Raw genomic sequence first — 27,399 nt, forward strand, 5'->3', positions numbered from 1 at the left:
TCTGATGGTGTCCCACATGTACTCGAATGGAGACATATCTGCAAATCGGGCAGACCGAGGCAACATGTCGAGACTCTGCAGAACATGTTGGGCAACATCCTCTAGAATGCTGTTCGTTAATAGCAGCCCAACAGATCGAATAACCAGATGAACGTACAAATTTGCAGTCAGGGTGCGTGAGATAAGCATGAGAGTACGCCTACTGTGGTGCGAAATCGTAGCACGGACCATAAGTTCAGGTGTTATATTCTGGAATAGTATGAAGTGGAAACCTGACAAGAACGTGACTGAGTCAGAATTGATTCGACGCGTTGCGAGCCCTATAATGAGAATAAGAAATGAAGTCCCCTGAACCACTATTTCGGCTAGTCCTTCATAAGGGTGCTCGGTAGCGTGACAATATAAATCAGAAAACATCCAACGTGACGGGGGTTTCAAAGGCGCTGCTAATTAATGCGAGAGCCGTGACGGTGCTCGAAATATGGCAGACTGCTGTGTACCGAGAAAATTAAAATTAAATGAAATACCGAGCAAGTAGACTGAAGAGCTCGATGAGGGGCAAAGCAAACGGAACACATGACCAAAGATTTAAGGATCTCGAGATTGGTGTGTCGAAGTGACGGAAGAAGAGCAGTCGCCTCTCGTATTTCCTTTTCTATTGCTGCGTGAAGGGGCGTTTCGTCTCGAAATTCCGCTCCGGAAGGTAAGGGAAGAAAATTGGTAGCACGAGAGAGAATGAAAATGTGTGTGGCGCTCCTACTGACGGAACAGCGCAAATATTCCTCCGCCTCTGAGTGAGTCAGCTGCCCCCGCATAATTACGGCGAATATTTAGTGTCGCCGCGAGTTGCGTGTGCAAACAGAGCCGGTGGCTTCTGGAGACGGAAACGCAGACGGAGACGGCTGACGCCGCTCGATTACGGGGCACACAAACAGGAGGGCGGTCGAAAGTCCTGTCAGCGTGGCGGCGTGCCAGTCTCGCCTCTGATTAAGTCTCGGCCCACGAGTTCCCGTCCAACGTGCTTAGCATTCAACCCGTGTTTACGCCTAAGTTTGCCGCTCCGCCGCCAAAGCGGCGCTGGCCTCTCGCAGCGAGCATTTCGCGGCCGGGTCATCAGTGTCACGCTTGGTACGAGCCACTGGATCGTGTCTCCAGCAAGTAACCTGCAGAATACGTAGCACGCCCTAATTGTCAATTACAGTCTCCCACGGAAAAGGTGAAGCCACACTCTGGAGACCTGCTGTTCCAAAAACGTCTGTCTTACAGTTCATAAAATATATCGTAAATACACAGCTTGAGTCTCCCACGAAACTTTGATCCCTCACTGTTAACTTCAGTCGATGGAATTTAAATGTGTCGCGACTAATGCCAGAGCGACTCGTATCTGGATTGGTTGCTTTTCACGAGGAGTCACCTGAACAGCTAAGCTATCTCAGCACGTCTCCAGGCCTAAATCAGACTTTCGCTGTCAACAACGTTCCCACCAACAGCTTAAGAACATTACTACTAGAGTTTCTCCCACAGCGTATATAGGAATAGCACCACTGGAAACGGATATGAGTGAGGACCGGACAGATCGGTTTGTTAAAGCTACTACACCTGAAAGCAGGAAGTTCCTGTTCGAGTCTCCGTCCGGCCCATATGCGCTACATTGCTGCTTCAGCACTTCTCCTTCGTCTTTACTGATATCATTCCATGTCAATGCATCCTCACTGATTCCATCCCCAACATCCGTTCATTTCACATCAACGAATAAAATTTCAGTTGCTAACAATGGAGTATAATTTCGTGCTATGATTCATGTTTATGTAGATTTAATAACAAAATGATGAAACATCAAAGTGTAGTTGTATGGAGAGAAAGCAGACACATCAGTATGTGGTTATCTTCATCAATCACTTTCTGTTGTTTCAGCTTGGCCGTTGTAGGACAAAACGCAATAAATAACATAAAACCCATACTCTCAACAGAAAAGATGTCATATTTATGTCTGTTCATCTGGATTAAGGAAACTAGTGTCAAGGAGACATTCACGTTAGGCTGCTTTCTATTATATTATCCCGCATTGCACATCTCTACTCTTCATGTCTACATACACTGTAACTAAGGCCCTCAGCAACACAAGAAACGTATTACATACGCTGCTTTCTTGTAACGTTGACCCAGAGCTTATATCAATTTTTTTGAGTGATGTCTTGTTGCTTAGAGTTCCACTGTTCTTATTTTACTACTGAAATATCGATATTTCTTTAATTTTATAGTACATCATTTTGACAAACAAATTGACGTCAGATTGTAATAGATGGAAGGTTTTGTTACGTCTGTAACACTTCTGATTCCTTTGTATAGTGGCAGATCAACACAGCTCAAAACATCCAACCTTCGATGTATACAGGGTGTAGCAGCTAAGATATATCCAGAATACACACATATTATAAAAATGTGTGCATGTATGTATATATGCATGTTTCACATTTCCTCCTATACCACTGCACCGCTTCAACCAACGTTGAAATACACATCACTTACCGTCTGGAAAGAATCAAGGTGGGCGTAAGAACCACCTACATATCAAAGAAATGAGTGTGGGTGTCAAAAAGAAGTGTACTCTAAGACGCGTGGATACACAAACTATATTCATCCAACATTTGAGAAGAGAGCACCTCGAGATTTGCAAACAATTTCACACATAATTCTAAACGATTACGAAACATTTTCTCGGTGAAAAACCCCACAAAATAGTGAAAAACCCCACAAAACGATGAAAGCATAGAAGTTTATCTCAGTATATTTCCTTTGATCATACAAGAAAGCTATCACGTGAAGCATGACGTCTTAATTTATTACTTCTTTACTACCAATTGTATTTGTGACACAGTCAGCAGAAGGTATTTACATACAGCACTAAATTTACCTGCGAAATTATATCATTGTGCGACACACAGCTCATGACATATTAAGTCCTAAACACTGTGATAGGTAGAGAGTGGTGCGTCATGCGTGACGTTTAAATTTGTTACTTGTTTACTACTACACTATCCACAACAAATTTCGCAGACAGTATTTACATATGCCCCGGTGTGCTTAAAAAACTACATCATTGTGAGACACACAGTTCACAAGATATGACGTCATCAACATTGAGGTACGTGAAAAAATGCGTCATGCATGACATCTGCATGTAAAACGTTTTGGCTGGTAACTGTATTTGCAAAACATTTTGCAGAGTGTATCTACATATGCTGTTGAACGTCCGAAACTGTACTACATGTCGTCTGTCAGGGGAACAACTCCTTGACACCTGTACTACCGGTCGCAGACAAACTGGCGGCGGCTCCATTATGCTCTGCGAGCATTCACGTGGGCATCCGTGAGCCCACTGGAGATCGTGAAAGGCACCTCGACGGTCAACGAGTACTGCACACTGGTTGCAGACAACGTACACCCCTTCATGACGATCGTGTTTCTCGACGGTGGTGGCACAAGACAGTGCACCATATCAAAAGGCCAGGAGTGTGATAGGGTGGGTCGAGGAACACAGTGGCGAGTTCCAGTTGATTTCATTCCCACCCCGCAACTCGCCAGATCTGAACCCGACCGAACAAATCTGGGATGTGATTGTGATTGAACATGGCGTCAGAAATCATAGGCCCTCTCCCCGTAATTTATGGGAATTAGGTGACTTGCGTGTGCAGATGTGGTGCTAACGTGCTCCAGCGACCTAACAAGGACTAATTGCTTCCGTGCCACGATGCGTCGCAGCTGCTATCCGTGCGAAAGGTAGGCAAACCGTCTGTTAAGTAGGTGGTCATAATGTTCTGGCTGATCAGTGTATTAAATCGGTTGTACCGATGTGAACTCTTTATTAAATTAGTGTCTTTACCGTCCTTTGTATGTATCACAACATTTGTTTGTTACGGACATGGTTCAAATGGCTCTGAGCACAATGGGACTTCTGAGGTCATCAGTCCCCTAGAACATAGAACTGCTTAAACCTAACTAACCGAAAGACATCACACACATCCATGCCCGAGGCAGGATTCGAACCTGCGACCGTAGCGGTGGCGCCGTTCCAGCCTGTAGCGCCTAGAACCGCTCGGCCAACTCGGCCGGCTTGCGGACATGGCCCTCCATCTTTTACAGCGACAATTTCTCTCCTTGGCTACGATTAGTTAATTATGAGAGTATCACGGGAATTTGAATTGTGGGTCTTCCCAGGTATCATATTTGTCCCCCACGACGTATCAACATTTCACCTGGAAGCTTCCTTTCTTCGAAACCCTCGCACAGGCCTTTATGCAGCCGCGTAACTGTGCTCGCTACAATAAGCGAAAATCAAGCTAGAAAAATCACATGAAAGAAGCGATCCCACCCAATATTAAATAACAGACTTGCTGTGACAAGGATTGTGACACATAAACACACTGTTCGCTTTTTCGATGATTGTCTCTAATTATTGGCATATAAACCCGGAGCTGTTCCTTCGATAACTTAGAGGTCAAATTTCTCCCTCATCGTTAACGAATTCAGTCTACCTACGTAGTTGACTGACATGGGAACCATCCGTGCGTCATTCCTGATACTATCAGGAAGTACCGAAACGAGTTGCACTTACCCTCAAAACTGAGAACCTATGTGAATAAGATGGAACAGCTTCAAGGTGTGGACAGCTAAGGCCGGGAGAGCTTTGTGTCCCAATACCGGATCCTACTTGTAGAACAGTTGCAATAGTTCTGCATTGTTCTGGAGAGCTCTTCAGTAGCGCAATAAAATCAGCTGTATTTCTTTTCTTTTTTTCTTTTTTGTAACGCTTATTATCATTTACCGTGAAATTATGACAAAGTTTTCTAAAACTCTTGACCGAAGATGGCAAAACATTTGCTAACAATACTCAATTATTATGCCTCGGTGCTCACATTTAGAGCATTAAAAAAGCTGTTTTTTTTTAGTCTTAGCCCCAATCTTAACATACCTTCAGTGGCAATGAAGAACACATACCTAGTAGCTTGCAGCATGTCCTTTCTCTGAGGTGAAGGGTCGTGGCTGGGACTGTACGAGACACCCATAGCTGGGGACCCATCCTGAGACATAAACTCAACTACAGTGCTCAGTGTTCGGTTCCAGGTGCTCACATCTTACTCGACTGCACAATGAAAGTGTGCAACACAAGCACAGTCACGTGCGTATAGTGTTCTTCACAGCTTGTTGACACATTTCGGTAGTGATGCATAACGTTCCTGAAGCTACAGGTCACCTGTAGGCTGCTATAGCTGAACAAACGGGTGCACGAAATGTTACTGTAGGCTCCTGAACCATATGTCGATGAGAGACGATAACAGAAGTATTAGCAGTCCCATTCGTGATGCACACGTAAGTAGAACACGACACCTCACCATGATGCGGAGAATTAAAGGGCTTGCCACACGAAAACGTTAAGTAAAACGGAATATAGGCGCGAAATATCGCGAAAAACTAAATTACATTCTAGATGATAGGTTAACTCCCAGCAAGATTTCTCATCAATATCGTTTGGTTGCAGATCACAAGCTACCTGTAATAAATAATACTCAGGTGATCCGGAAAAATCATGCACACCAAGTGTAAAGGTATTAATAAAAAGAAACGAACGATCGTTTAAACTAAACAGCCACAAAATTTTGTAATCATTTAATAAAAATTTTCTCATTAGAGAATAAATAAAGAGGAAATCCACTGATGACGGCGCAGTGATGCTGAAACGTATTTGGGTAGAGAGAAAAAACGGTGTTTTGCATAACTGGCGGACCTCACATCCTACAATTTTAACTGAAAATACGGTCAACACAAGGAGCGGCAAATCCAAATGATGAGTATAGTAATCAAATATTTCTAGTTCGGATCTCGGTATGGCTCCTTTTCTTTCATTTTACTTTCTGCGTTCATTCCGAATACCTACATAATTTAACATAAACTTAATGAAATATATGCTAATTAACACATAGCTAATCATTATTTTAAATTCACGTATTCTTGTTTCTGATCACAAATTGCACGCAAACTTTTACATGTCCCTGCCGACTTAAAAAAGATTCGTTGCAGAGCACAGTGAGTAAATGGTAAAGAGATAAGGAAAACCTCAAATTTTGTGACTTGGTCTTTATTGACTGTTCAGCATTTCACTCAGTGGATGGCAGTGAAATAGAAAAAAGATATTTTCACTTACAATGGGTTTTTTCCGCCCCATAGAACTTCAAATTTCATGCCGTCAGTCGCAATTACAGAATGAGAAGCTTGTGCAAACTACGAGAATCTGATCATATGTCATCTGGATATGTAGGAGGCAGACGTCAGTATAAATAACACCATCTTAATACTGGCAATGGAATATGTCACACAACTATGTTATGATAACTAGTTTTATGCAACCCTTTTCAGAAAAATAGGTTGGAACTACAAACTGCTAAGTCTCATTTACGAGGAAGTGGAAGGGGATATGGAATTGACATCATAAGAGGTACTTGAACTACAACAGGATGTCGAAAACTTGGTGCTGGGGAAGAGTGACATAATACAGAGCTTACAACAGAAATATTGATATATTTATGTCACGTTTGAAAGAAAAAAAAGTGAATAACACGTGAATATCTGTTGTCGTAGTCGCAGTTTAAAGACATATTGCAAACAAGGAAAAACCTATGACGACAGCTACGATACAACTGCGAGACCATTTTTGAAATTGCAACATTTATGGCACGAACCGTATCTCATTTAATAATAAATCCACATGTAGGTGATTCTGAGCTAGATGACTGGCATAGGTCTCTCATTCTGATACCAGCAATATGAGTGTAGTGTGTGGTAAGCAGCAGTACCACATGGGACAGTACAGTGTTAAGGTATTCTAGATATGACCTGTAAATTGTAGACGCAGTGCTAATTCACCCGCGAAGATGGAAAACCTAAGAAATTAGAACTACGTTAATACCTGTCACTAAATTTTAAATGAGATAGACCCCCGATGATATTGTTTAAATGAGTGTTTAATTGTTGAGTTTCATGGTGTTTTTACGATAAGTCGTGAAGCTAGTTGGGACAGTCACTTGCCAGTCCGTCACTCGTAAAGTTGGCTGTTGTACGCGACACTGTAAACTGTAACTAATGCTACAATTGTCCATCATAACATACATGAATAAATAAGCTAAAATTAACAGCAATATCGCTGAAAAATATTCTATTTTAATGTGTGCATTTCACTTTCGCGTTAAGAATATTTCACTTTAGGTCTGATAAAAAAGTCCAATACCTCAGTAGCTATTTTATTTATGAACCATATCACTGCCACATACACTGAATAAATTGGTACATCTGCCTAATATCGTGAAGGGCCCCCGCGAGCACGCAGAAGTTCAGCAACACGACGTGGTATGGACTCGACCAATGTCTGAAGTAGTGCTGAAGGGAAATGACAACATAAACCCTTCATGGCTGTCCATAAATCCGTGAGAGTACGATGGGGTGGAGATCTCTTCTGAATAGTACGTTGCAAGGCATCCCAGATATGCTCAATAATGTTCACGTATGAGGAGTTTGGTGGCCAGCGGAAGTGTCCAAGATCAGAAGAGTGTTCCTGGAGCCACTCTGTAGCAACTCTGGTCTCGTGGGGTGTCGCATTCTCCTGCTGGAATTGCTCAAGTCCGTCAGAATGCACAACGGACATGAATGGATACAGGTGATCAGATAGGATGCTTACGTACGTGTAACCTGTCAGAGACGTATCTTCACGCATCAAGAGTCCCATATCACTCCAACTGCACACGCCCCACACCATTATAGAGCCTCCACCAGCTTGAACAGTCCCCTGCTGACATGCAGGTTCCATGGAATCATGATGTCTCCATACGCGTACACGTCCTTCCTCTCGATACAATTTGAAACGAGACTCGTGCGACGAGGCAACATGTTTCCAGTCTTGAACAGTCCAATGTCGGTGATGATGGGCCCAGGCGAGGCGTAAAGCTTTCTATCGTGCAGTCACTAAGGGTACATCAGTTGGCCTTTGACTCCGAAAGCCCATATCAGTGTTTCGTTGAATGGTTCGCACGCTGGCTTGTCCCAGCATTGAAACCTGCAGCGATTTGCGGAAGTGTTACACCTCTGTCACGTTAAACGATTCTCTTCAGCTGTCGTTGGTTCCGTTCTTGCAGGATCTTTTTTCGGCCGCAGCGATGTCGGAGTTTGATGTTTTACCTGATTACTGATATTCACGGTACACTCATCAAATGGTCGTACGGTAATAGCCCAACTTCATCACCACCTCGGAGATGCTCTGTTCCATTGTTCGTGCGCCGACTATAACCCCAACTTCAAACTCATTTTAATCTTGATAACCTGCCGTTGCCCGCCGGGGTGGTCGAGCGGTTCTAGCCGCTACAGTCTGGAACCGCGCGACCGCTACGGTCGCAGGTTCGAATCCTGCCTCGGGCATGGATGTGTGTGATGTCCTTAGGTTACTTAGGTTTAAGTAGTTTTAAGTTCTAGGGGACTGACGACCTTAGAAGTTAAGTCCCATAGTGCTCAGAGCCATTTGAACCATAACCTGCCGTTGTAGCAGCAGTGACCGATTTAACAACTGTGCCAGACACTTATTTTCTCATATAGGCGTTGCCAACCGCAGCGCCGTATTCTGCTTGTTTACGTATGTCTGTATGTGAATACGCATGCCTAGACCAGTTTCTTTGGCGCTTCAGTATAATTGTTGGTCAGGGCACGTAGTTCCGGCGAGCGTTTCCGTTCACTAAGTAACGTTTCCACCACACAGGTACGTGCTGTAAGAAATCATGAGACCGGATGTTTGCGCACTGAGATTGTGAAACCAAGTATAGCGGCACCGTGAGGTACGATGCAGCCACCTCCCCTCGTACCGTAATGCTGGATACTATTTTAGTGTCGTAAAGTCAAGGAAATATAGTCTAGAGTACTTTCTGTCTCATTAAATGTTTTACTCTTTGTAATGATGACTGTTATCAACAAAAAAATAACTGCGTCTATACACAGTTGTAAGCGCATATATACCAAGCGAGGTGGTTAGACACTGGACTCGCATTCGGGAGGACGACGGTTCAATCCCGCGTACGGCCATCCTGATTCAGGTTTTCCGTGATTTCCCTAACTCGCTCCAGGCAAATGCCGGGATGGTTCCTTTCAAAAGGGCACGGCCGACTTCCTTCCCCTTCCTTCCCTACTCCGATGAGACCGATGACCTCGCTGTATGGTCTCCTTCCCCAAACCAACCAACCAACCAACCTAAGCGCATATATTTGGTATGGAGTATTTTCTGAAATTGAGAGACGTTGATGCGTAGGTAGACAAACCGACTGGAAAAAGTGTAAGGGAATTTCTTCTGAACTTACGATACGGACAAACCGCGACGACGACGTAGTGGAAGATAAGGATGTGAATAGATGGCGTCATCATACAGAGGGGTCATATTTGAAAACTCAAGACTGTGCTGTATGTTAAAGTCTGATACAGGAAATGATCCAGCAGTTCAACAAAAAGTACCCGATGATTATGTTGCCGCAATAGTTTTGTTCATGGAATTCGAAACTCTTTTTATAAAACTGATAAAAGCATCCGATTTTTTATCGTACAGAATATGACACAAAATATTGGCGATTACCAAATTAAGTATGTTACGAAATTGCCACTACAAAAAATTCACCACTATTGAGTTTGAAAGATAAATATCTAGAGACTAAAGAAGTTTGACGTAAGTCTGTGTCCCCGCACAATCATTTATGCAATGTTCTGCTCATGGTAAAAGTGAGACACTGGAGCATTATATGAGGTCAATAACGATGTCATTTAAGATGTAGCTAAACCGGAATGTGTAATTCTCCAATTCTTTGAACCAGGCACATGTTTAACAGTAAAATCTTTTATACCAGTTAAATGCTCGAAGTTATCGTATGTTTTGGTTTTAAGTCAGATGAAAAGTTCGAAACGAGTTTCACTTTATTTTTGTCCCTCATTTCTGTACCAGTCTCGCCAACATAAGCTGACATGTAACATCAATTACGAAGAACCAGAAATTTGTAGTAAGTGCATATGACGATGGGTATTTAGTAATGTGATAGTAAATAGGACGAATTCTTGTATTACGAAGCTTGTCGCCATCTGTGCATTTTATTTGAAAGACTGACTAAATTTCCTCTGCGTACAGGTTGTTCTGAAGTGCAAAAATGTAACACACACACACACACACAAGTGAGTAAGTAAAGGAACTTTATCGAAGGTGTGAAACAGTTGTAGACTGCACCGGTCCTCATCGGGATTAATGATTTGAACTGTGACAGAAAATCGTGCATCTCAGGTTTCATATTTGTATTATTGTCCAACGATAATCGTGTTCAGTTTCCTTCAAAACACGTAGTTTTCTTAGAATGACATCAGGATTCACCTTTAGCGTTTTAAATTCAGAAGGGAAATAATGTTATTTGGCACGAAGATGCTGGTAGAGATATTCGAAAGAGTTTTCCAGTCATTTGCTCTGATGAACTGCGTATTCATAATTACAAATATTGCGTAAAATTTAGATGAGCTGAATTGCAGATTAATTACGAATGAATTCACCTCAATAAATAAGCAATGATACCATCAAATGCGTGCCGCTCGCTACTACATTTCACTCCGCTTATGTCAGACATAAAAGGTATGCGACGGCACAAGCTGAGTTGTTTTAGCTGCCTTGATCATTACGCAATGCGATTGATTGTCACAAATCTTTATCATCATCATACGAAATCAACGCTACTGTCAAGAGGTAGCAGTAATTATTAATAATTTTTCCTGCTTATATCCTACATACTACGTGTTGAAGTCCATAAACATACCGTTGTTGCTGTAATGCGGAGAGATACACTGTATAGCGTTAATGTGTGCCATACGGGAGATTTGCGTTTACGGTGTGATCTTAGAAGAAGCGGTTTCATATGAATTTTCCTATTTAATTATAAGAAGGGCCACTGTAATTAGCAAGATTCCCACAAAAGAGATTATCACTCCTCAGTGGAGGCGCCAGACCAACAGGGTATATATGAAAAGACGCGCGCCTCATGTCTGTTGGTGAGTTAATGGCAAGCATATTTTTACTTTTTTTAACTTTTGTTTAGTGATATGTTCATCCTGATGATGCAGAGCTCTTAAAATAGCTTGTATTAAAAATGGAATCAGTGTGACCACATTGAGAAGCGGACATATGAAATAAAAAATAAGGTGTAAGGGAAACCATGCAGAAATATGAAAGGGAAATTAGAGGTCAGGCAGAAAAATAAATTCTTTAAGATATACCGATGAAATTATAATTCTGTCAGAGACGGTAAAGTACTTGGTACATCACTTCAACGGACCAGGTTTTAAGATGAATGGCAACAAAAGTAATAAATAGATTATGGAGATCAGTCTAATTACATGAGTCTATGCTGAGGAAAAGATATTTGGGAATGAGACACAAAAAGCAGTAGATACATTTTGCTATTCGGTCAGAAAAACAACTGACAGTGGCCGAAACTTATAGAAAATAAAATTCGGACTGAGACTAGCAAGAAATGCGTTTTTGGAAAAGAGAAATTTGTTCATATCTGATACAACTTTATATGTTAGAAAATCTGTTCTGAATGTATTTGTCTGGAGTGTAGCTTCCGTGCACAAAAGTGGGTTTAAAATTCTCGTTCTGTCATCTAGATTAAGCTTTCCTCGTGGTTCTCTAAATCACTTAAGCCTAATTCTAGGATAAATTACTCGCAAAAGTAGCGGCTGACTTTCTCTCACACCCTTGCTCAATTCTCCGTCTCTAATAGAATTGTCGAGGGGAAGTTAAAACTTCTTTCCTTTTATCCGTAAGGCAATGGCTTTGTAGTTCGTCTTCTCTCGAACTGTAGCAATTTCGCAAATACTCTGAGACACCAGTATGTCTATAATTGCCATTACCTGCATTTATCTTAAGCGATTTAGGGAAATCGCTGGAAACCTGTATCTGCATGACCGGACGGGGAACAAGGCTGATACGGAACACAGCCATACACAGAAGAGCGCCGAGTTACCCACAACTCATGGTCACCGGAGTAATTCTTAGTCTCCTAAGAAGGCGCATTGAGGTAAGGCCTGTTTCATGCTCCGTCATATGTCATGGAAATAGAATGGTGTGCAAAACTTACGAAAGTAGCTTTCGTATCATGTGTCACTGCCAAGTAACTCAGTTCGATGAAACTTGGATTATACGTAGAAGGTAATACAGAATGTAGCCTCTTATTTCCGGACCAGCCTCATTTCTCGCTATAGTCAGGGTGACCTCAGCCTTTTTGTCCACGACCTGGGGGATCTGTGACCGAATGGTTCTGCACTTTAATTCATTTTCATAGAGATGTTAATAAGTTATGCTAGTTTATTAACCTCCTTCATAAGTTTTGTAGAGCAGTGTTGTTTCGAAGTGGAAGTCCATCCGCCAAACGTGGATATAAGCACACAAACGGCTTTACTCAGACAGTGCCAGCATTTCAAGCCAGCATCAGCAGTCTTGAAGTCACCGCCAGTTAGTTCCAACTTGACATTCTACAAGTGATCTCACAAGGAAAACCTTGAGTTCGAGATCGCAAATTCATTATTTAGTAAGGCTCATTTGAAAATATTGTGTTAACAATTACGATAGGAAACATATTAGCTGCTAATGGCTCACTATGTGCATCAGGAGCACGACAGAAAATGAGCTTGCGCTAAATGCAGAGCTCTACCTTCTGCGGAATGTATGTATTACACTTCACAAACTGGACATTGTCAAAATTCAAGAAATGTTCAAAATAAACCATTATCTTGCACCATGAACACTGAACGTTAAGTGGCGCTCCACAGTGATCACAAAAGTTCGCACCATCAAGATGGAAGGACTTTCAGCTAGGTATCTATTCTTAAGGAAAGCATATAGAGTCATATGGGTGTAACGGGTTGATGAGAATTGATGGAATGCTATAGCATGCGACCGAATGCGAAACAGTTTGTAGTGGAGTTTATCATGAAGGTGGCTATCCTTTAAGGCGTAGCTGCAAATAGCGCGATAACACGTTTTATAGGTACGGAAGAAATAAACATCCATAGGCTGAACGCTTTCAGCGGTTCCAGGTGGTATGGACTGAACAAGAAAGACCCCCAACAACAAACAAGTGGTTCACTCTCACCTACAACAACAAAGCAGCCCAAAGAATAGGCAATATACTCAAAACAAGGGCTAAAATATTCTACAGGACAGACAACTCAACGCAGAGGAAACTAAGGACAACCAGCACAAGCACAGACAAACACAACACAGTCAGTACTTAAAATCTAACGTGTCAGGAATGCAAATCAGTTTATATAGGACAGACAAGCAGAAACTTTAATACCAGACACACAGAACACAGAAGAGCATTAAAAAGTAACAGCTGTCATTCCACATTTGATGAACACCTGATGGACAATAAACATTGCCCAACAGACATCAACACTGATTTGAAAATTCTCAAATGCTGCTAAAGCCCCCCACAAAAACTAACAATTGAAGAAAATTATCAAATACAAAAAGCCATAGCTGAAGGAAAGTAAGTAATAAATGAATACACAGCTCTCTGCAATGGAACTTTGTTCTCCGCCCTCAAAGAATTATTAGATAATACCGACCTATAGAACTCCTCCCCTCCCCACCCCCCCAAACGTACACACAGACACATACATACACACACATAAAACTAAAAAGAAATAAATATAATTATTATAGTAATGATAAATCCTCAAACCTACTCTCTCCCTCCCTCCCTCCCTCTCTCTCTCTCTCTCTCTCTCTCTCTGTCTCTCTGCCTGTCTGTCTGTCTCTCTCTTTCTCTCTCTCCCTCTTTCTTTTCACACACACACACACACACACACACACACACACACACACACACACACACCTCTGAGAATTTCAAAACAACTGCCAATGACATCTTCAATTGTTCCACAGTCTGCCATCTTGATTTCACACCTTCTACTGTTCCACTGTCCACCATCTTGTTACTACAGCTGGTAGTGACAATGACAACGAGAAATCAATATATAGATCTTGACAATGAAGAAGATGACGAAAAAAGAAACCGTAAGTGAACACAATGTAAATAGATACACACACATGCACAACATTTAACATGAATTATTAATCTCAGGCATAGCCATAACAGTTTATAAATCGTAATTTTTACGTAAATATCTTGCCTACATTAAGTTGTATATAGTTGCAGGTGTTAAACTGTAAAGAAAAACAGTCACTGTAAAAACGTAATACAGCAGGAAAACCACACCATGTGGGAAGAAGGCATGAATACACAATTTGACGTGCTCTTCAAAAACCTGTAATTACGATTTAGAAAGTAATATTATATGGATTTAAACAGTACTGATCATTCCTAATGTTTAACAGCCATAATAATAAAAAAGCCACTGATGATGCTGCAACTGCAGTGAAACATGTCTGGGACAATAAACAAAATTGTGTTTTGCTAAAGGCAGACCCCACTCAAAAACATATGTCACCGAAGGGCTACTTTAGCTCAGAAATTCTTCCTTAGTAAAGTGCAAACAGTTCCCACTCTTCTCCAGAATCTTAACTGCTTCCTTGAGGACAATGGGTACATCGGTAGGATTCGAAGAAGGATGGTACCTCTCCTAGTTCAAAGTTTCGGGCAGCTGAGTAAGATATGTCATACCAATCGTCTTAAAAGACCCTCTCGATCCAGCATTCAACTTCGAATACGAAGTACTGAACTACCGCCCCTACAGTTTCTATCAGCCAGAGGGTCATATCGAACTTTCACTACTTCTTTTGACGTTTCTCATCTTATTGCATCAACGTGGCCCTCATCGGTCAAAATATTCACTGACGACTCCAAAATAAGAGACGGCACCGGCTTTGCTTACTTCTGTGGAGATCTACTATCTTAGTCTATGTTTAAGCTACTGACGGAGCCAGCGTCTTCACTGCCGAAGTTATTGCAATTAAGGAAGTCCCATAATGTGAAGATTAGATTAGATTAGATTAGATTAGTTTTTCGTTCGATAGATTCGTGCTGAGGAGATCCTCGTGGATGTGGAACATGTCAATCTTTTTTAAGCTGAAATAACAATACTAATAGTATGAGTATATGCACATTTGTTTCTATTAAAAAATTCATCAATGGAGTAGAAGGAGTTGGCCACTAGTAAGACTTTCAGGCTCCTTTAAACTGATCTTTATTTGTAACTAAATTTTTTATGTTTGCTGGCAAATTATTGAAGATGAGTGTTCCTGAGTAGTGGACCCCTTTTTGAACTAAAGTAAGTGCTTTTAAGTCCTTGTGCAGATCATTTTTGTTCCTGGTATTGTATGTATGAACTCAGTTGTTGGTTGGAAAAAGAGATATATTATTTAAGACAAATTTCATTAAGGAGTAAATATACTGAGAGGCAGTAGTTAGTACACCCAGTTCTTTGAAGAGGTTTCTACAGGACATATGTGAATTTACTCCACAAATAATACGTATTACGCGCTTTTGGACTCTGAAAACTGTTGTTTGACTTGAAGAGTTACCCCAAGATATTATAACATATGACATTATGGAATGAAAGTAGGCAAAGTATGCAAGCTTTTTCATTTTTATGTCGCCTATGTCTGCTAACACTCGAATTGCAAATACAGATTTGTTAAGCCGTTTCTGCAGTTCTGTGGTGTGCTCCTCCCAACTGAATTAATTATCAAGTTGTAATCCCAGGAATTTAAGACTGTCAACCTCTTCTATCTGCTCTTCTTCATACTTTATGCGTATGCTGTAGTGAGTCTTTTCGAAATTTAATGTCAGTGAGTTGGCTTTAAACCATTTATTAATATCCATGAAAATATCATTAGCAGATCTTTCTAGAACTACACTCGACATTCTATTTATCGCAATACTTGTGTCATCTGCAAAGAAAACGAACTCTGCTTCTGGCAGTGTAACTGATGAGAGATCATTAATGTACACAAGAAAAAGCAATGGCCCTAAGATGGATCCTTGTGGGACACAACATGTAATTTCTTCCCATTCTGATGATGACTGATGACTTAATCCACTAGTCCCTTACACTGACACCCTTTGTTTCCTGTTAGCGAGGTATGACTTGAACCATTTTGCAGCACTGCCCGTGACACCATAGAATTCTAATTTATTTAAAAGGATGTTGTGGTTCATACAATCAAATGCCTTTGACAAATCACAGAAAATACCTGCTGCTTGTAATTTGTTATTTAATGAATTAAGTACATTTTCACTGTAGTTGTAAATAGCCTTCTCGATATCAGAACCCTTCAGAAATCCAAACTGTGTTCTTGATAATATGTTATTTGTGGTCAGATGGTTGAGAAGCTGTCTGTATATTACTTTTTATAAAATTTTTGAGAATGCTGGCAAAAGTGGAATCTATCTGTAGTTTGATGGTATATCTTTGTTCCCCTTTCTGAATAGAGGCTCAACATCTGCATATTTTAGCCAGTCAGGAAATGTCCCAGTTATAATTGACTGGTTACACAAGTAACTTAGATTTGTACTAAACTCACAAGAACATGCCTTAATTAACTTTGTTGGTATTTCATCGTAACCACTAGAATACTTTGACTATTGACATTTTCCCGGCGTATCGAATATTCCACAAGATTTAGGCATTGCAGCCGGATCTCATCGACTTCTTTCCACTATATTTCGGCTGACAACCTTACAGCCATCTTCAGGCGAGTGTTTGACACTGGAGATTGCTAGTTTTTTTTTTTTAATTGTGATTTCACTCCCCTGCCCCATATGGGCAGGGGAGGGCTGTCAGCAGCACAATCCGCCGCTCTTCAGCCGAGTGATGCGACAACTAAAACAAGAATAAAATAATACATACATAAGGAGATAAAAAATGGGAACATAAAACAGAGTAAGGGGAGAAAATGGAGGTAAAAAGACATGGACATGTAGACGTTCATGGGGGACAGTTAAAAAAAGTCACCAGAAAGTTAAAAAACACAGTTGGCGATTCTTAAAACACAGAGAAGACACTGGATGCTCATGCACAGGTTAAAAGTTGGCCACAGTATTAAAAACAATCCGAAACAACACACTTAAAACCCACTTGGAGCACACACGACGAAGAATAAAACTACCAGGTGGGACCTGCCGAGGGAAAGGTCAGAGAGGATGGAAAAGGAGGGGAGAGCATGGGGCAGCTGGGGAAGCGGCGGGATGAAGAGAGGAGGGGCAACTGTGGGTTCACAAAGAGGCAGGAGACACATGGGGTGGGAGAGGAAAAGGGAAGACAGAGCAGGAGGGAGCGCAGAGACACTGAAAGAAGGCACAAGAGATGGAGGGGGAGTAGGAGGGGAAATCCGCTCAGAAGGAGGGAGGGGGAGGAGAGGGAGCCCCGAGGAGGAGGCAGGAAGAGGGGGTTAGAGTTGGTAGGAAGGGTAGATGTCAGGGCGAAGCTCATCATCCGGGAGGGGTAGACGGTGGAAGTTGTGTTGGGAAAGGAGATGGAGGGTGTGGAGATGGAGAGAGGGAGGGACACAACGGTAAAGGCGCGGCAACTGGTTGGGAGTGGAGAGGAAGGGAGACACCAGGGGGTGAGGGGGATCAAGGCAGCGAACTATATATAGTGTGCGGATGTGTTCAAGGAAAAGGAGAAGGTGGGGAAGGGGATGAGGTCATAGAGGATGCGCGGGGGGGGGGGGGGGGATGGAAGGCGGATGCGGAAAGCGAGGCGGAGTGCATGGCGTTCGAGGATTTGGAGGGCTTTATAGAACCGGGCAGGGGCGGAAATCCAAGCGATGCTGGCATGACAAAGGATGGGGCGGATCATGGATTTGTAGGTGTGAAGGATGGTGGAAGGATGCAGACCCCACGTCCGGCCGGACAGGAGTTTCAGGAGGTGGAGGCGGTTGTGAGCTTTGTTTTGGATGGTAAGGAGATGGGGAGTCCAGGTGAGGTGGCGGTCGAGTGTGAGGCCAAGGTGAGGTGGAAATCATGGAGGCGGAAGGAGCGGGTGGTGCGGCCTATGATGATCGCCTGGGTCTTGGAGGGATTAACACGGAGGAACCACTGGTTTCACCAAGTGGTGAATTAGTCAAGGTGGGTTTAGAGGGTACGTTGGGACCGTTGAAGGGTAGGATTAAGGGCTAGGAATGCGGTGTCATCAGCGAACTGGAGAAGATGAACAGGAGGGGATGGTTTGGGCATATCAGCAGTAGACAGAGGAGAGGGGAAAGGACAGAACCTTGGAGCACGCCGGCAGAGGGGTAGAAAGTGCGGGAGTTGGAATTGTGGATAGTCACATAGGAGGGACGATGGGAGAAGAAGGAAGCAACGAGATGGGCAAAGTTGATGGGGAGAGCATAGGTCTGGAGTTTGAAAAGGAGCCCGGGATGCCAGACACGGTCATAGGCTTCTGGAGATCAAGGGAAACAAAGATAGCAGAGCGACGGGAGTTAAGGGAGGGAAAGGAGATTGGTAAGGTTAAGGAGCTGGTCGTCGGCAGAGAAGGAAGGCCGGAAGCCACATTGGGTAAGAGGAAGGAGACGGTGCTGGTTAAGGTGGCGGTGGATACGGCGAGAGAGGATGGCCTCAAAGACCTTACTGAACACGGAGGTGAGGCAGATGGGACGATAGGAAGAGGTAGCAGAGGGGGGTTTGTTAGGCTTAGGGAACAGCAGGACACGGGAAGTCTTCCACAGGTCAGGGTAAAATGCAGTGGAGAGGAGGACATTGTACAGGGTAGCAAGGACAGACAGGAAGGATGGAGGGGATTCCTTGAGGTGACGGTAGGTGACGCCATCAGGACCAGGGGCGGTGTTGCGTTTGGAGCGGAGGACGAGTGTGATGTCTTGCGTGGTGATGGGAGTGTTGATGTCGGAGGGGGGTAACCGATCCAAGTACTGGAAGCTAGGGGCGAGCGGGGGGACAGAGGTGTCAGTGCGGTCAAGGACGGTGGGAAAGAGGGAGTAATCAAAATGGGGATCGTCAGGAATGGAGAAGACCTCGGATAGGTGGGAAGTAAAATGGTTAGCCCTACTGATATTGTCAGGAAAGGGTTGATCGTCATGGAGGATGGGGTAATGCGGGGTGGGATGGCTACCAGTAAGGCGGGAGATTGCTAGTGCAAGTCGCTCTATTTATGCGTAAAAGTGCCGCCGGCGCGCATGCGCAAGTTACCGTAGCATGCGCGCCACCTGTCGATTCCAAGGCCCTCTACAATATTACTGCATCTATGGAGAGCAAACGAATGCGTGAAAAAAGTAAAACATGCACGCAGATGTGTCCAAAACAATAAAATTCAAAATTTCGATATTAAAATTAAAATTACTTTTCGCTCCACATGTCAGAAGCCATAAAAAGTTTTCTTTTGGTTGAAATTAAAGAAATCAACGGGTCCCAGGCTTTATTCAATAAAAAGCCCTCTCCTCAAAGTATTCCATATAAAAGTTTGCTACCAGAGGGGACAGAGGACTACCCATGGCAACACCGTCAAGTTGCTCAAAATATTCTTTATTAAATAGAAAGTACGTAGAGGTCAGGGCATAGTGAAACAGCGCCGTTTATCGGCCGTAAACTTATTGCCGATAAGTGACAATGAATCCAAAAGAGGGACCCTCGTGAAGAGTGAAACGACATCGAAACTTACTAACAAGTCCGAATCCTTCAGCTGTAGTGTTCTCAGTCTGTTGATAAAGTCCGCAGAGTTGCGAATATGGTGCGTACATTTGCCAACAAAAGGTCTCAGTAGCGAAGCCAGATGACTAGATAAATCATATGTTGGAGCACCGACATTGCTCACTATGGGGCGTAAGGGCACATTATCCTTATGGATCTTTGGAAGACCATATAACCTCGGTGGAACAGAACTGTGAGGTCTCAATCTTTTCACAACTTCTTGCGGCAGAGAAGAGGAGTTTAGCAACTCTGACGTTTTCCTTTCTACTTTCCGAGTAGGGTCTTTATCAAGCTTCCTGTACGTTGTCTCACTCAGCAAACTATATATCTTCTGATCATACATATCACGTGGCAACAGTACAGTGGCATTCCCCTTATCCGCCGGAAGGACCACCGTCTGAGGATCTTCTCGTAACTTGCGCAGCGCAGCCCTTTCCATTGAAGAAATGTTGCTCTTCTGAGGCCGAGTTCTCGTAAGGAGGCGACATGTTTCCCGCCTGATTTCTTCTGCTGCTTCACTGGATAGAGGCCTGACAGCTTCTTCAACAGCACTAATAAAATCTGTAATAGGTAAGGTCCTAGGTGTCGGTGCGAAGTTCAGACCTTTCCCAAGTACAGACAATGTCACGTTGTCTAAATCCATATCCGTGAAATTTACCACAGAGCGTCGAAAAACATCTTCTTGTCGTGACGTTGCTGAGAGTCGGTCGAACATCGATGATTGTCTTAAAGAATACTCCTGACGGACCCAGTCTGATTTGGCCCATGTTTCACCATGCCATGTCCTCTACGTACTTTCTATTTAATAATGAATATTTTGAGCAACTTGACGGTGTTGCCATGGGCAGTCCTCTGTCCCCTCTGGTAGCAAACTTTTATATGGAAGACTTTGAGGAGAGGGCTCTCGATTCGGCGATGTTGAAACCAACAGTCTTCTGGCGGTACGTCGATGATACCTTTGTAGTGTGGCCTCACGGTACAGAAGAGCTTTCACGGTTTTTACAACATCTGAATTCCATCCACACAAACATTCAGTTTACGATGGAAGTTGAAAAGGATGGTTGCCTACCATTTCTGGACGTCATGTTTAAACGCACGGTGGATGGGTCATTGGGTCATTCTGTCTATCGAAAACCCACACATACGGACCTGTACCTGCAGGCGTGAAGCTGTCATCACCCGTCACAAACTATGGGCGTCCTTCGAACGTTGGTGTATAGGGCACATGTCGTGTCTGATAAAGACAGCCTTGCAGACGAATTAGAGCACTTGAAATCTGTATTTCAACATAATGGATATTCTGCACATCAGGTCAGTACTGCTTTAAGGAGGAAAAAACGTGACCACCCACAAGATCAAGAGGAAAAGGGGGTGTTTAAGTCCAGAGCATTTCTTCCATATGTCGGGAACATTCCATCGAAAGTAGGCAGAATTTTAAAGAAACATCGTGTGAAAGCAATCTTCCGGCCACCTACAAAGACTCGTGCTCTTCTGGGCTCAGCCAAGGATGATCTGGGATTACGGAAGGCTGGAATTTATAAAATACCTTGCGAGTGTGGGAAAGCCTACATTGGTCAGACCACACGCACAGTACACGACCGCTGCGTTGAACATGAGCGCCACACTCGCCTTTTACAACCCAGTAAGTCGGCCATAGCCGAACATTGTATTTCCACAGGACATACTATGGATTATTCGGCCACGAAAATCTTGGCCCCATCGAGATCTTTCTGGGATTCAGTTGTGAAGGAATCCATGGAAATACGTTTAGCGGAAAATCTCATTAACCGTGATGGCGGCTTTTTATTGAATAAAGCCTGGGACCCGTTGATTTCTTTAATTTCAACTAAAAGAAAACTTTTTATGGCCTCTGACATGTCGAGCGACAAGTAATTTTAATTTTAATATTGAAATTTTGCATTTTATTGTTTTGGACACATCTGCGTGCATGTTCTACTTTTTTCACGCATTCGTTTGCGCTCCATAGATGCAGTAACATTGTAGAGGGCCTTGGAATCGACAGGTGGCGCGCATGCTACGGTAACTTGCGCATGCGCGCCGGCGGCACTTTTACGTATAAATAGAGCGACTTGCACTAGCAATCTCCAGTGCCTGAAGGTGGCTGTAAGGTTGTCAGCCGAAATATCGTGGAAAGAAGTCGATGAGATCCGGCTGCAATCCCGAAATCTTGTGGAATACTAGAATGCTTTGTTTTTAATTATTTTATTATGGAAGTTATTTCTTTTGGTGAAGTGAGTGACATATTAATGTACCTGAAGCTATTTGCAAAGGCTAGTTTCAGATATTCAAGGGCATTATTTACTGATCCTGACAATCCCATTCTATCAGTATCGGATATAAAGTACTTGTTAAATAGATTTACAACACTATGCCCATCGGTTACTAATGTGTCATCTACCCTTAATGCTATTTGCTCCTGTTCCTTTCTGGTTCTTCCAGTCTCCTCTTTCACCATGTCCCATATTGTTTTTATTTTGTTCCCTGACATTGCTATCTTCTTCTCGTAGTGCTTTTGTTTAGATGTCTCAATTACTTTTTTTAATATTTTACAGTATTCCTTGTATTTAGCTAAATCATCAGCACTGGAGCTATTCTTGGTCGACAGATACATTATCCTTTTTGTCTTACAGGAAATCTTTGTTCCTTGAGTAATCCATGGTTTTATTATAGACTTCTGTTTAATCTGAGTTACTTTTAGAGGAAACCAATTTTCAAACATGGTACTGACATTGTTCATGAATGTGTTATATTTTTCATTCATGTCAAAGCAAATAGTTCGATGACATCCTTATTGTCGCGTACCAAGCTGTGCACTAGAAAACCTGAAAAAGCAGTAATTGGCCTCCAACATTAACCGCCATGCATTCGACGTATTTAAGTTAATCTATCACTGTAAATGTCAACATAAACGTGTCCATTTATCATGGATCAAGAGACACTCTGATATCTCATGTAACGAGATGGCGAACCACCAGGCGAAACAAAGTGTGATTGATGGCCAATCTTAGTGCACTTGGCTTCCACATAGAGACTTTTGGCGTAAAGAAAAAGGTCCATCAAGTATGGTCACAGACGTTAGAGATCTCACAACAGTCCAGTGCCGTAATACGACCGAGTACTCTTCGAAAAACATCAAACAATCCAGACGTCATACCAGTAGTGTAATTGCGCATCCGGTTCGCTTCTTTACAGGATGAAAGTTAAGCCATCTCCATACTGCGAAGTCCGCCCAACGGAGGTTGGAGACCTCAACCATGTAATACTAGGGTGCTCACGCTACGACAGACAACGCTGCAAGTTTATTAAGGCCTTGATCGGAGCAGAACTTTCCCGACCTACATCTGTGACAGGCCTGTTTCGACAGCGGACCACAAAGGACTATGTAGGAATGTCCAGTTTCTGCAAAAAGCGTATATCCAATTATAATTCAGACACCAAGATTCAAGCGTAAAAAGTTGTGTTATGTGTACTATATTGAGTGAGTGAATGTGCAAAATGTACCATGAAGTTCACCTGGAATTAATATGCTTCCTAATGTATGTGCTGTATGTATCATATTGTATACCAAATCTGTAGTTACTCACTCCTCTGGCTAAATGGTTAATGTCAAACGCCAATAAATTAAAAAAAAGGTTTGTTTATATGATCTACAAATTTTCTGGCCGATTCCACTGTTTGCTGTGTATCGTCATGTTGACGCTTAGGTTGAAATTTCCTTATCTTACGTCTTCCATTTCCGTAGCACTGTTTGAAGTTATGCAGCCATCCACGGCGTCCCTTGAAATCACTGTAAACTGTGTCGCGGGCAGTTTGATGTGCGTAACGTTGTACGTCAATATCAAGCACATCCTGCAAATTGTTTTGAGCATCCTTGAAACGCGCAAACACCATTTTTTGTAACAAGTGCACCTTGTCGTCACTTGAACATCCGTTTTTCTTAAGGACTGCATGATCATAGTGCCGCGGACTTGTTCGAAATCTGCTTATAATTATTTTCTTACTATGTTGCTGACGATCTTCCATGCACGTAATTATGTTTAGTACCCGCCCTTGGACCATTATTGTCGTTTGCTATGTTCCACTGGCGACGGGATTTTTGGCTCCCTGTCCGACAAGGAAGATGAACTATATGTCTCGACACCTGTTTCGATATCACTTTCACTTGTTAAGGACATATCGTCAACATTTTACTGCTCATGTACATTGTCCACACAGTTGAGAGTGTACGGTACCACACTTCCACCGACCCGTATTGCAGAAACTCTAATATTCGTCTGCAACTTCTTTCTCACTCTGCAAAATTCATTTGGTTTCTATCTGACGAAATGTCAACTTTGTCAACTGTTATTGTAGACATAACGCAATGTTTGCTTCCTTTGTCGATGCCATTGCTCTGCTTTACATCACCACCGCTAAAACCGTTGTGTTACTCGTAGACTAAGGAGTTCAACTACGGCTCCATAGCCTTATACTGTGCTTACGTAGGACACCTGCAAGTCGCGCCCGCTATTGCCATTAGCAGCCAATATCGTGGTTACGTGGTAGACAGTATGTAGGGCGTCGAAAGCCGTAAACATCATTGGCACTCGCGGGTTCGCACTGAAGGTATTCCTCGTCAGTCGTCGTTTACTGGATTCAGGATTGTAGCTGAATTAAAAAGATAGATCGGTACACGTGACATTTGGAACACATTACCAGCGCAATTTTTCATACTATAAGTAAGTGTTATACAGAATCTGTTAATAAATTACTGTAGACTGTTGCTTATCTATAATGCCATCATTTTTCGTAGCTGTTTCCTAACCCTATTTGACTCAGTGACGATGTTGTATATTGTTGCGTTCGAGCAAGTCATCTCACAACTACTGCTTGCGGTGTGTGGGCGATATCTATCTACTACACTTGTATGTTTGACGTGTAGTGTATTTGGTGAATATAGCATAAAATCCTGACGACGAGGGAAAAGGATCTTAAAAATCTGACGAGAAGGAGAAAGAGTGAAAATCTGCAAGCGAGAGAAATAGACGAAAGTGAATCTTTACTGGGAACACAGTTTGTATTGCGTGGAATTCTAAATATTTTGTTCTGACTGCTAACCCCATTTTCTTTCCAGGAAGATATCTCAGAATGTAATACAATGTTCAGAACAGGATTATGTAGAAACAGCTCAACCTGACTTTCCGCAACCAACGCCGACGCTATTGCAAAATCTGTCTACGACACAAGAATTTTTCTTGGCACACTATCAAGTTGGCGCCAACGCTATTGATGATGGAGCCACGACATAACTACATATTGTTTTATCACGCGCAAGTTAGCAAGTGAACATGAACTCAAAGTCATTGTTTTCGCTCCACACAAAATATTTAAACTGATTCTAAATTTGCGTCTTCCAGAAGAACCAATGGCATTTTCATATACAGAAATTAAGGATAAGCTAGAAAATTTTGAAATTCAGTTGCACGTAGCGTCAGACAGGTATAATTTTTTCCATTGTTTTAAAAACTCAATGAAGTTTATAGAGAATGGATCGCACAATTACAGAAGCTCACTAGAGATAGCAAATTTCCGTGCAAAAATGAGAATCGCAAGAAGTCTAATGCTATTTTCTCATTCGTAGCACGTTCATTATGCACAAGAAGTTAAGGGTAGACCATTCTAGTTTGACTAACTCTTCATTATTGGAATGTTTCCCTTTAATCCAGTTGCATGTAGAGACGCGCTCCAGTTCGGAGACGTTTCAGGGTTCACGAAGCATCAACAACAGCCCGTAGATTCGACCCATGTGCGACAGTCACAGGACACGTACAGTACAGGCAACAACCATTCATAAACTGATACCATAGTGGGAAATAACATTCACCTGCAAACTGTGCGAAGACTGTTCCTTCAGTAAGACACAATGCACATACCGCAAAAAGGAAGGTCGTAAATCTAAAGTGTGCAACACGAAACAATTTAGGCAATGAAACTTCCTGGCAGATTAAAATTGTGTGCCGGACAGAGACTCGAACTCGGGACCTTTGCCTTCCGCGGGCAAGTGCTCTACCAATGTAAAAAACACTAAAAGATGTTGAAACGAACACGATTAAATAAATGAAACTACATGGGCCAAGAGTAAAGTGAACGCTATCTTCTCAGCTAGTGACAAAACTTTACCAGTGACAGTCCGAATAAATAAAGTAGCATTCGAGTTTCAAATTGACAACGGGTGTTTCATTCTTCTAACTAATGTGCGGATGCACAAAAGATTGAGACTGCGAAAATTAACTGAAATTCAAAGTACGCTTTTTAACTACAGCGATCAAGAAATATCAGTCAAAGGCCAGTTAATATCTTATTTTGCATAGAAACAATTTACAAAACAGGTTAGAATTATTGTAGTGCATCCGCACAGAGCAGCATTTGTACTGTATATGGATTTATTCAATAAACTAGGCCTCACAGTCATTGTAGATCGAATAAGATTCAGACTAACGTCCACAACTCAGAGCTGCAAAAACTGTTGCGAAAATGATACAATTTTTTTCTGAACCAACAACTACGATTAAAATCTCCAAACGGTATATCACTTTCAAGCCGAGTGCTGAGCCAAAATTCTGTAAACACTCCATTTGCATTAAAAGGACAAAGCGGGACAAAAACTAAATCACCTTGAACAGAATGACATTTATACAACCAATTATGAGTAGCCAATACAGTCAACACCAACGTTTTTGGCACAAAACCTTATTGGCACATAGGGAAGTTGTGGTGATTTCAAGGAGACAGTAAATGTTCGATTAACAACAGATTCATATTTAGTTCTGAAAACAGAACTGTTGACGTCTAAATTAGATGGAGTGTATATTTTGCAAACTAGATGTAAGAGAAGCCTACTTACAAATACCACTGAAAGAGGAACCACCCAAATACATTGTGTTAGATACTATGTTTAGACTTCATCGGTATGGGACTGAGGTCCAGTGATACTTAGAAGAATTAAATAGGAAAGCACATTATGCTGCGAACTACCTGGGTGACATAACTGGATGATATATATATTTAAGATTTTAAAAGTAGCCAGTTTAATACGTAACAAAAAAAATACATATTCTTCCATCTAGATTCCCAATACTTAGAATATTCTGTCATAAAAAGGAAACATGCCAGCAGTGCAACACATTGTTGCAATTAACAACCTTCTGGCTCACAAGAGCATACAGTTCTAGGCAACATCATGTACTACACAAAAACTGTGCCATATGCAGCGTACGTAAGTGAACCGCTTCAAAACATAATACGAAATGGAAGAAAATGGATCTGGAACAATGAATGCGGACGTGCATTTCACAAATTAAGCCAAATGTCTCACCACACACGATCCAAGTAAAATATTAACTACTGCAGCAGATGCTTCTAAATACTGCAACGCCAGTCTTGTCAGATAGACGTGATTTAGAAATGCCCATCACGATCGCGTCCAAAAAAGTGTCTATTTCTCAAAGGAATAATAGTCAAATTGCAAAGGAAGTTTTCACTTTTATCTTTGCAGTCGAAATGATCCGTAGATACAGAGCAAGCAGCCCACTTGCTAGTTGTTTTAATTAGAGGCCCTGACATGTAGAAACAGGAAGCAAGACACGATGCAATCTAATTAACTAAAAAA

This window comes from Schistocerca nitens, chromosome 4, assembly GCF_023898315.1.
Source record: "Schistocerca nitens isolate TAMUIC-IGC-003100 chromosome 4, iqSchNite1.1, whole genome shotgun sequence".
In the NCBI taxonomy this organism is placed as follows: Eukaryota; Metazoa; Arthropoda; class Insecta; order Orthoptera; family Acrididae; genus Schistocerca; species Schistocerca nitens.